This window comes from Ostrea edulis, chromosome 7, assembly GCF_947568905.1.
Source record: "Ostrea edulis chromosome 7, xbOstEdul1.1, whole genome shotgun sequence".
Lineage (NCBI taxonomy): Eukaryota > Metazoa > Mollusca > Bivalvia > Ostreida > Ostreidae > Ostrea > Ostrea edulis.
The window spans coordinates 85,666,572-85,677,465 of record NC_079170.1 but is presented as its reverse complement, the minus strand read 5'-3'; the positions used below and the strand labels follow the sequence as shown (position 1 = coordinate 85,677,465).

General features: G+C 35.1%; 1 protein-coding gene across 1 annotated transcript in view; it reads right to left on the bottom strand.

The window, feature by feature from the left end:
• LOC125653998 (serine/threonine-protein phosphatase 6 regulatory ankyrin repeat subunit B-like) overlaps window positions 1–10,894 on the bottom strand; it is a 1,068,599-nt gene that overhangs the window by 599,255 nt on the left and 458,450 nt on the right. The gene's annotated exons all lie outside the window — the stretch shown is intronic.

The following is a 10,894-nucleotide window of genomic DNA, read 5'->3' as shown; positions in this document are numbered from 1 at the left end:
AAGAACGGCCTAACAATCTGCATGAAACACGTCAGACAGCATTTGACCCAATGATAGTTTGTATTGGCAAACTAGATCGTTATAACGACCATAAAATTTGCAAAATGCTTACTTTAAACGAAACTGTTGGAACCCCTGCACCATTAACTTGTTTGTCAGTAGCCTGCTTCGATTTAAAAACTGACCATACGCAGAACAAGCTTTTTAGCTCACCTGAGCTGAAAGCTCAAGTGAGCTTTTCTGATCACCCGTATTCCAGCGTCCGTCCGTCTGTAAACTTTTCACATTTTCAACTTCTTCTCAACAACCACTGGGCCAATTTCAACCAAAGTTGGCACAAAACATTCTTAGGTAAAGGGAATTCTAAATTGTTAAAATAAAGGGCCAGGCCACCTTCCAAGGGGAGATAATCAAGAAAAGGTAAAAATAGGGTAGGGTCATTAAAAAATCTTCTTCTTAAGAACCACTGGGCCAGAAAAGATGAAATTTATATGAAAGCTTTCTAATATAGTACAGATTCTAAATTGTTAAAATCATGGCCCCCGGGGGTCGGATGGGGCCACAATAGGGGATCAAAGTTTTACATACAAATATATAGAGAAAATCTTCTTCTCAAGAACCACTGAGCCAGAAAAGCTGAGATTTATATGAAAGCTTCCTTATATAATGCAGATTCTAAATTGTTAAAATCATGGCCCCCGGGGGTCGGATGGGGCCACAATAGGGGATCAAAGTTTTACATACAAATATATAGGGAAAATCTTTAAATATCTTCTTCCCAAGAACCACTGAACCAGAAAAGTTGAGATTTTTACGAAAGCTTTCTGATATAGTACAGATTCTAAATTGTTAAAATCCTGGCCCCCGGGGGTCGGATGGGGCCACAATAGGGGGTCAAAGTTTTACATACAAATATATAGGAAAAATCTTTAAAAATCTTCTTCCCAAGAACCACCGAGCCAGAAAAACTGAGGTTTATATGAAAGCTTTCTGATATAGTACAGATTCTAAATTGTTAAAATCCTGGCCCCCGGGGGTCGGATGGGGCCACAATAGGGGGTCAAAGTTTTACATACAAATATATAGGGAAAATCTTTAAAAATCTTCTTCCCAAGAACCACTAAGCCAGAAAAGCTGAGATTTATATGAAAGCTTCCTTATATAATGCAGATTCTAAATTGTTAAAATCATGGCCCCCGGGGGTCGGATGGGGCCACAATAGGGGATCAAAGTTTTACATACAAATATATAGGAAAAATCTTTAAAAATCTTCTTCCCAAGAACCACCGAGCCAGAAAAGCTGAGGTTTATATGAAAGCTTTCTGATATAGTACAGATTCTAAATTGTTAAAATCCTGGCCCCCGGGGGTCGGATGGGGCCACAATAGGGGGTCAAAGTTTTACATACAAATATATAGCGAAAATCTTTAAATATCTTCTTCTCAAGAACCACTGAGCCAGAAAAGCTGAGATTTATACGAAAGCTTCCTTATATAATGCAGATTCTAAATTGTTAAAATCATGGCCCCCGGGGGTCGGATGGGGCCACAATAGGGGATCAAAGTTTTACATACAAATATATAGGGAAAATCTTTAAAAATCTTCTTCCCAAGAACCACTAAGCCAGAAAAGCTGAGATTTATATGAAAGCTTCCTGATATAATGCAGATTATAAATTGTTAAGATCATGGCCCCCAGGGGTCGGATGGGGCCACAATAGGGGGTCAAAGTTTTACATACAAATATAAAGGGAAAATCTTTAAAAATCTTCTTCTCAAGAACCATTGGGCCAAAGAAGTTCACATTTACATGAAAGCTTTCTGACATAGTGTAGATTCAAGTTTGCAAAAACTATGTCCTCCAGGGGAAGGTTTGGGGCCATAATAAGGACTACGGTTTTACATGCAAATAGATATGGAAAATCTTCTGATATGGACCAAGGTGACTCAGGTGAGTGATGTGGCCCATGGGCCTCTTGTTTTGTGTATCTAATCAGTTGAGATATGTGAACAACCTATTCAGATGATATTCGAATATTGCTACATAAATATAAGAAGTTGACGATGGAGAAGTTAAAATCATCCCGTTTGTCATAAAGGTGAGTTGTTAGTTTGCCGTTAATATCTACTTTCAATAAAATATATAAGTATGAAGCAGAAGTGGACGACTCTGTCGTGCCTTTTATTTCGAGTTCACTGGGATATATTGAATCGACATATGAATGAAAATTATTTTTGTTAATTGATAATACGTCGTCGATATATCTAAATGTCAAATTAAATTTAATTTAAACTATATTTTATTCACAAAGGGAATGGGATCGGGCAGCAGGCATAGCCTATTTAAGACCTCTCCCTGCGGCCTTCAATGTCGATTTGAATGCCGCAGCAAGAGATTTATTCTTCCCATGTAGAAGTTTTTTTTAATAAATTCAATTTCATAGGAATATAAAAACAAGTCAGCTGACAAAGGAGCACAATTCGTGCCCATGGGGATTCCAACAGACTGCTGGAAGTATGATCACCAAAGACCACGAAAATATTGTCAATGAGGAACTCCAGCATATATTTTATTTTAACTTCAGAGTACTTGTGCGTGGAATCAGAGTGTCATTTACAAAGTAATTTTTGGATGGCTGATAACTAGATAGGAATATTTTCGTTTTCCGTTTTAGTTGACGAGGAAACTGTCTGTGATGTCAAACAGTCTAGTCTTTAATTCATCGTGAAGAATGGTGATGTAAAGTCTTGAAAAAGTCATACGTTTTGATGTTGTTGATTTGAGAAAAGTTTTGTGATTTCAAATTTACTACAAGTTCTTTAGAATATTTTAGAATCCACATTTAATTCACACCACAATGTCAGTAAAAAAATAAAAATAACAAAAGCATGCATTAGAATATTTTATAGAGTTTATATTGTAAACAGACAAGACTTCCATCCATTAATAAAACAGAAACATTAAACATACTGTTCAGATGTTTATTTTAAATATCAACTGCAACTACAATAAATTGCAACTTCCGCAATATGGCGACAGGGGATTCTTACTCGTTCTAGGCACCCGATCCCGGGTCCGTGTTTTCCAAACAGTCTATGTTGTATTCCTTATAGGAGTTATGAGATGGATCACTGTTCGTTTTCCTCACCTTTTTATATGCTAATGATCTGCTGAAAATAAATCATCAATGTGAAGATTGCACGCTGAGGACAATATTCTTTGCATAATGAGCATAGCTCAAATCACAACTTTAACGTTAAATACACAAAAGTGTTACAAATGACTTGTTAAATATTATCCATTCAAAACAAAGGTATTTCGTCAAGGAAAAATAATTTCGATCTTTCAGAATATTCATTTTGAAGTAAGAAACTAGAATATACATCGTAATTTGGGTGTGTTATACTCACACAACCTTAGCTGGTACGTGTGTCGTTATAACTAGTATTGTAAATATTGTCTATAAAAGAAGGTACTTGCGCAACACTTATGAGTACATATTTGTCACGAACATATTCACGGACACCAAAGAATGATTTCTTTTGAAATATTAAAAGACGTAAAAATACTGTAAACAAACATTTCTTCGCGGGTGAGAAATTTTCGCGACGTTTGCGAGAACCTTGCCGTGGTGAATATTCTTCACCGCGAACCACTCCTTTTGAAAATGTTGGCCCAAACACACATTTCTTTTTTAATTTTGTTACAATATAAAGAAAATAACTCAAATCATGATAATAAATTCTAGTATTACGATAATGCAATAATGTAATATTACTGATATGTTTTGTTTTCATAGACAGTTTTTTGTATAAACAGAAAAATCTTGAAAATACGGTCTCCGTACTAGCGGCCATAAATGCTCAGTCTGATTTTAACCCCCCCCCCCTTCTTCTTACACTCATCAGGTACGGAAAGGGGGGATCAGACTGATGAATGCCGGTCCAGGAGAGATTAATTGGTGTCAGATATATTTATCTCTTAAAGACAATATTGGGTGTTATATACTTGGTTTAGATGTCATAAAATATCGCTATTTTCTTTCATGAAACGACAAATTATGGCATCAAATCGTGAATTATTCATAAAATCGCCTGTTTACTAGTCGGCCTTACCGGTTCGTCTTTACTGAATGCAGGATCGTTTGGGTCATCATCAAATGTATCCTGCAACAGGAGATCCAGGACATCGCCTTCCTCCTATTAGCGATTGTTAAAAATTAAAATAAAGGCATAATCTTGGAAATTTAGATGTAATGCGCTAGTATTTCGCGTAGTTTGATTTGATCGGGATCGGTATCAAACGGTAAACTGTAAACTCAAAATATTTCCTAAGATATTGAAAATAAACACAATGTATTCCAGATCTATATTAATGACCAGTGCCTGTGTTCGCAAGGTAGACAATAAACTGATTATGTCTGTCGCCTTTGAAAATATTATGACATCTCCCTCGTCCCCGTTAACATCAAATTGTCATCTCATTGATTAAACATTTCTTGATAACATGAAATCCAATTAAGTGTCACATTTCTAAGTATTGTTGCATTATAAATATACTCTCTCTTTTATATAATAAAAAGTCGACCAATTCATAATTAGAATGCAACTGAAACACATTTCAGATAACGATCTCACAACATTCAAAGTATTAATAATCGATTTTTACTTTTTTATTTTTTAGAAATTCTTTTGAAGAATATTTTTTGGAATTAAATATTCTGAATGATTTAGGAGCAGTTGTGTAAATTTGAATTTCACAGAAATCATTATTACTCAACTGTAGGTACAACAACACTGGGAGCTGAGAATAGGAAAATGTCGTGTTACTTCATTCTGATATATCGCTATTCTGTGTACATTTACACTATCTTTATCTCAGTCTCCCATTGCCTTTTACACCAAACACAGTACAAACTTCAATTCCGGGGATCCTTGACTGATCGTGTTGGTATTTTGTCCGCGGTCAGTGGACCCTCTTTCTCTTCGGCCATGGTCAACTGCGTTAACAAATACAGATATGACAGGAGATTAAGTGGCGTGGAGATCTGTAAAATCCGGGCCGAACTCTACCAGTGCAGAGCGTGTTGTTCGTGGAAGAAACTCGAAATGGAACAATCCGGAAACCACACCGATAGCTGTGTATATCTCCAAATGGTATGTATGATGAAAGTCTGGAGCGGATTCAAAGTATTTCATAGGGGTGTTGTGACGGGTACCTGTAAAGTGCGAAACGAAATCGAAACGAAACGAAATCTCCCGAAACGAAACGAAATCTACCGAAACGAAACCTGCCGAAACGAAACGAAACCTAACGAAACGAAACAGATTGTATAACCGAACTCTTTTAATTATAATAATTAAAAATGGTATCTTAGGCCCCTGTGAAAGTTACCACATATAAAATTCGCCTCCCCTTTGATGTTTGTAACAGTCAAGCCGAAAGCCTACATCAAAGGGGAGGCGAATTTTATTTATATGTGTTAACTTTAACAAGGGCCTAAGATACCATTTTTAATTATTATACAGGGGATGCTTACTCCTCCTAGGCACCTGATCCCACCCCTGGTGTGTCCAGGGGTCCGTGTTTGCCCAACTATCTATTTTGTATTGCTTGTAGGAGTTATGAGATTGATCACTGTTCGTTATCTTCACCTTGCATAATTAAAAGAGTTCGATTATACAATCTGTTTCGTTTCGTTTCGGTAGGTTTCGTTTCGTTTCAGTGGGTTTCATTTCGTTTCGGTGGGTTTCGTTTCGTTTCGGTAGATTTCGTTTCGTTTCGGTAGATTTCGTTTCGTTTCGTTTCGATTTCGTTTCGCACTTTACAGGTACCCGTGTTGTGACCGTTGATGATACACTTTAGCCAAAATAGGAGGGTGAAGTCAGAAATGTAGTAAATGGCCTTATTTTAGCACACATTTTCAACAAGAGAAATTCGAGTTTCAGATTTTTAGTAACTATTTGTCATAATTTCGTAACTTTTATATCTATAGTGTATCTGTCGAATCTACATTTTCCTTCTAAGATACACTTGTATTCCTACATTTTCCTTCTAAGATACACTTGTATTCCTACATTTTCCTTCTAAGATACACTTGTATTCCTACATTTTCCTTCTAAGATACACTTGTATTCCTACATTTTCCTTCTAAGATACACTTGTATTCCTACATTTTCCTTCTAAGATACACTTGTATTCCTACATTTTCCTTCTAAGATTCACTTGTATTCCTACATTTTTGTCTGAATAGATTGCAGAATTTAAGCGTTTGTTACGTTTCAAGATTCATATTAGGAATTTAAAAAGTATGCTTAAGTTTCCCAGAACGATTTTGATTTTCAAATATCAGTTCCATTAAGAGTAATCAAATAGTATACATGACGAAACAATGTCTGTCTCAGAAATCAGGTCCGAAAGTTGAGATTAAATTTGAATGCAATATAACGCAATTTGTAGGTCTAGACCTTACATAAAATGTCGCACTCCCATCTTTAAATTTGAGTTTCGTCAAAAAGTTCATCTCTTATCCAATAATTCCTCCCTACAGGTACAGCAAATGACCGGAAATGACGTCAATCGTGAGTTTTGTTTTCGTTGTTGCCATCAATTTGTTATATTGGTCTTCAATTCAGTAAAATGGAATTAAAATGAACTTTCACCTTCATGTTGCACAGTTTGCCTTTAGAATTCTGGCTTACAGAAACACGATGCTGATACTTCCATATTACCACGCCCTATTAACTTTTTTGTTTATTTTTTTCCCTCCGATATTCAGACACGACAAATCAGAGACAGACTGTATAATATACATTATACTTATTTATTCTTATTGCATTCCTCAAAGAAAAATTTCCCAAATTGTTCAGAAAAGAAAAAGTAAAGAGAGTATTTTATAAATTCGGTTCATCTGCCTTAGCCTTTGATCTTACATGCATAAAAAACCGTCTGATGAAACTACAAAAAATGTCATGGGGAATGAATCTAGGAAATAGATAAATGCACGACATTTTCAATTCTACATAGAACAATTTGTAAAAACCAGGATTTTTACGTGTATTGCGGTAAAGTTAAAGGCCTAAGTGATATAATTTCAACCCTTATATCATTAACAACATGAAAGATTGAATGAGTCATCATGTCTTATCAACATTTCCTCAATACTGCACAATTTGTCCAAAGCCGTATATTTTATATAGTGTAAGGGTTATCAAAATCAATCAGCTTTGAAATTGTATGAATGGTTAAAGAATAATGTAATGCAATTTAGATATACTCTTCGTCATATTGGTGTTACTGGCAAAGAAGCCACAGTCGTTATTTTATAATTTACTTGATTATACATGATTAAATTAAGCATAAAATGCTCAGATGAGAATGTAGTCAATCCTAAACCATATCATCTCTCACTGCTCATGTCAGAATACATAAACCATTGACTAATGGAAATATGAAATGATCTCCACCTTTACATCATATTACTGTTGGCACTGGCTTCAAGTTATAATAAAATCTATATATACACTAGGGTTATATGTATATTTTTGATCAATACACATTGAAAGTACCAATGCAACGGTACTTTCCATACTTCAGTATGGATCAAAACAGCAATCGAAGTATTCTTACTTTTAAACTTGTCTTTATAATTTGGTGTTTTTCAAAACTCTATTTTCCTGAATAATTTTTTTTTTAAATGTTCCCGATACCAAATTTGTGAATTGTTATTCAAGTTGTAAGGATATTTAATTATTTTTCTTCTTCAATTTGTTTGCTTATTGATGTTATCTCTCTGCCCCTCCCCAAAAAGTTAAACTAAATATGACAGTAGAAGTTTCTGTTTGTTAATTTGTTTGTTTTAAATTTTTTTTTAAAAAGTGAAAAATAGATACTGAATTGAAATATTGAAATTTTTTGTAAATTAAATTATCTCATTTCAATATACATCCCTAATATATATAGACCATAAGTACTTAAGTTAATTTAAAATTAAAAAGATAACTTACCTAGATCTATTTGTAGAAAGGATTTCTGCTTCAAAGTCTGAAACTCAGGAGCAATTGAGATCTAATGAGTAGTAGTCACTAGCATGAATAGCCAGTGAAATCATTGAGTACAGTAGTAAATACTTCACAGAAAAGTTGTATATATGGATGATTTTTGTTGATATATCTAGGGGTGGGGATCAATAGTGGTGGACTTTTTAAATATGTTTGATAAAATTATTGGGTCCAAAGTTCAGGAAAAATCTCTCAAACCATTTGAAACCTTTTATAATAATTGAAAAAAAATTATATTTCAAGAACAAGAGGTATACACTTTTTCAATACTTTATGCCAGAATGATGAAGTGTTATAAAATTGTGATCTATTGCTATTCTTAACTTTTACTGCTTTTTGAGTGAAAATGAAGCATTTATATTCAAATTCATTTCAGTAAGAGGAACATTTAAATTAAATTATAACAAGAAGAACAAAAAAAGTTTTTTTAAAATGAAGGATCATTGGTGGTTCATACTTGGTATAAAGATTGTTTATGACCTGAAGGTGTTTGATGACTTTGACCCAAATTCATTCCTGCAAGTTCATGGTCACAAGCAGAAAAAGTATTAAAAAATTAATTGAGTTATTATTTTGTAGTGGAGAGTCATTGGAAGTTCGTACTTTGTACAAAGATTTTTTATGACCTGGGAGTGTGTCATAACCTTGACTCAAGGTCATTGTGACAAGTTCAAGGTCATTGATACCTTCCAAAAAATGATTTGGTCCATGCATAAATTGTAAGAGGAGTTCTGGGAACCAAGGTTTTTTGTTCAAAAAAGCATCATTTTCGACCCCCATTTGGCCCCCAGGGCAAACATAAAAATTCCAAAACCTTATTGCACATCTACAGGACACCAGCAACCAATTTCCTAAAGATTATTAGGATACTGCTTGAAACGTAAAAAGAGTTCTGGGGACCTGAGTGTTCTTTTGTGCAAAAATGTCATTTTTCAACCCTCATTTGACCCCAGGGTGAAAATAAAAATTCCAAAACCTTATTATTAGGATACTGCTTAAAATGTAAGAGGAGTTCTGGGAACAAGGTTTTTTTTGTACAAAATCGTCATTTTTCGACCCCCACTTGGCCCCCAAATTCCGAAACCCTTTTGTGCATCTACCGGACACCAGCAACCATCTCCCTAAAGATTATTAGGATACTGTTTAAAATGTAAGAGGAGTTCTGGGAACCAGGGTTCTTTTGTGCAAAAAAAACCCGTCATTTTTTTACCCTCATCTGACTCCAGGGGTGAAAATGAAGATTCCAAAACCTTATTGCACATCTACAGGACACGAGCAATCATCTTCCAAAAGATTATTAGGCTACTGTGTAAAATGTAAGAGTTCTGGGAACCAGGGTTGTGTTAAAAAGCATCATTTTCGACCCCCATTTGGCCCCCAGGGTGAAAATGAAAATTCCGAAACCTTATTGCACATCTACAGGACCCAACCAATCATCTTCCAAAAGATGATTGGGCTACTGCATGAAATGTAGGAGGAGTTCTGGGAACCAGGTTTTTGTTGAAAAAAAGTCATTTTTTGATCCCCGTTTTGCCCCCAGGGTAAAATTGAATATTCTAAAACCTTATCATATATCTACAGTACACCACCTATCATATTCCAAAAGATCAATTGGTTACCACTTGAAATAAAAGAGCAGTTTGAGGAAGAAGAAAGTGTGACAGACGGACGGACGGACTAGGGTAACAACAATATACCCGAACTTTCTGTAGAAAGTGCGGGTATAAAAAGCATACATAACTCCATTATGTGTTTTATACATGTATACCAATTCTTTCTCAGATTTAGTTGTCAAGGGCGGATCCAGGAATTGCGGTTACGGGGGGGGGGGGGGGCACTTTATGAGGCAGGAAATCTGGGGGCTGCAATAAATTGAGGCGAAGCCCGCGGAAGCTCCTGGATTTTACAGATTTTATAGGGCTTGAAATATGTCTTCTAGTTAAGTCATTTGTGCTATTTTTTTAATCATTTTTGATAAGGTGAAATTTTAAAATGACGCAAATTTTAAGGGTTTTTGGAAAAAATTGAGTTCTCCCAATAAATAATTCAAGAAATCAGAAGATGTTGTCATTGATTTCTCCGGGAGTGGTAGAAATTATTCCTTCTTTTGTCATTTAGTACATTTTCTAATACCACGATTTACCTTCAATTTGAAAATTTTCGGGGGTGCCCCCTAAATCCGCCACTGGTTGTTTCTAATGTGTATGTTTGAGATAATAATTTGTGATCGTGTATGTAATCCAAAAATAAACCCTTACTGACTGAAGAAGTACACTGAAACATGATATTGCCAAATGCAAGTGATATGCAGATTTCCTGAAGTTCTCATTAGCAATGCAGATTATTTGACATCATAAATCAAATTAGACCTATCGCTTTCCAGTACTTTCAGTACTTTGATCTTCATGATTTCTAAAATTCAGGGTATCAGTGTGAATTCAATCTGGAACTGTAAAAAGAATCATTATACTCTGGGATATTTTCTTACCAGATAATGTTTACGTATACACAATTTCTAAGATCAAAAAAGGTCATTAATGGATCAAAGAGATTTCATGAAAAAAATCTGATTGATTTTGCTCAATCCGATTAAGTACTTTTGTTTTAAATTAAGTGGGGTTGTCTTTGTATTGCAGTCGTGCTGATTAATGAAATGACAAATCTTATAAAAGCTGAATTCAAGTGCAAAAAGGTCATATTTTCAGTCACCTGGCTCACCAATCACCAGCTATATACGTAACCCAAAAATTCTCCGTGACGTTCTTACGGTGACAGACTGCGAATAGCGGCCTCCTCCTCACAAAACCATCTCCGTGACGTTCTTACGGTGACAG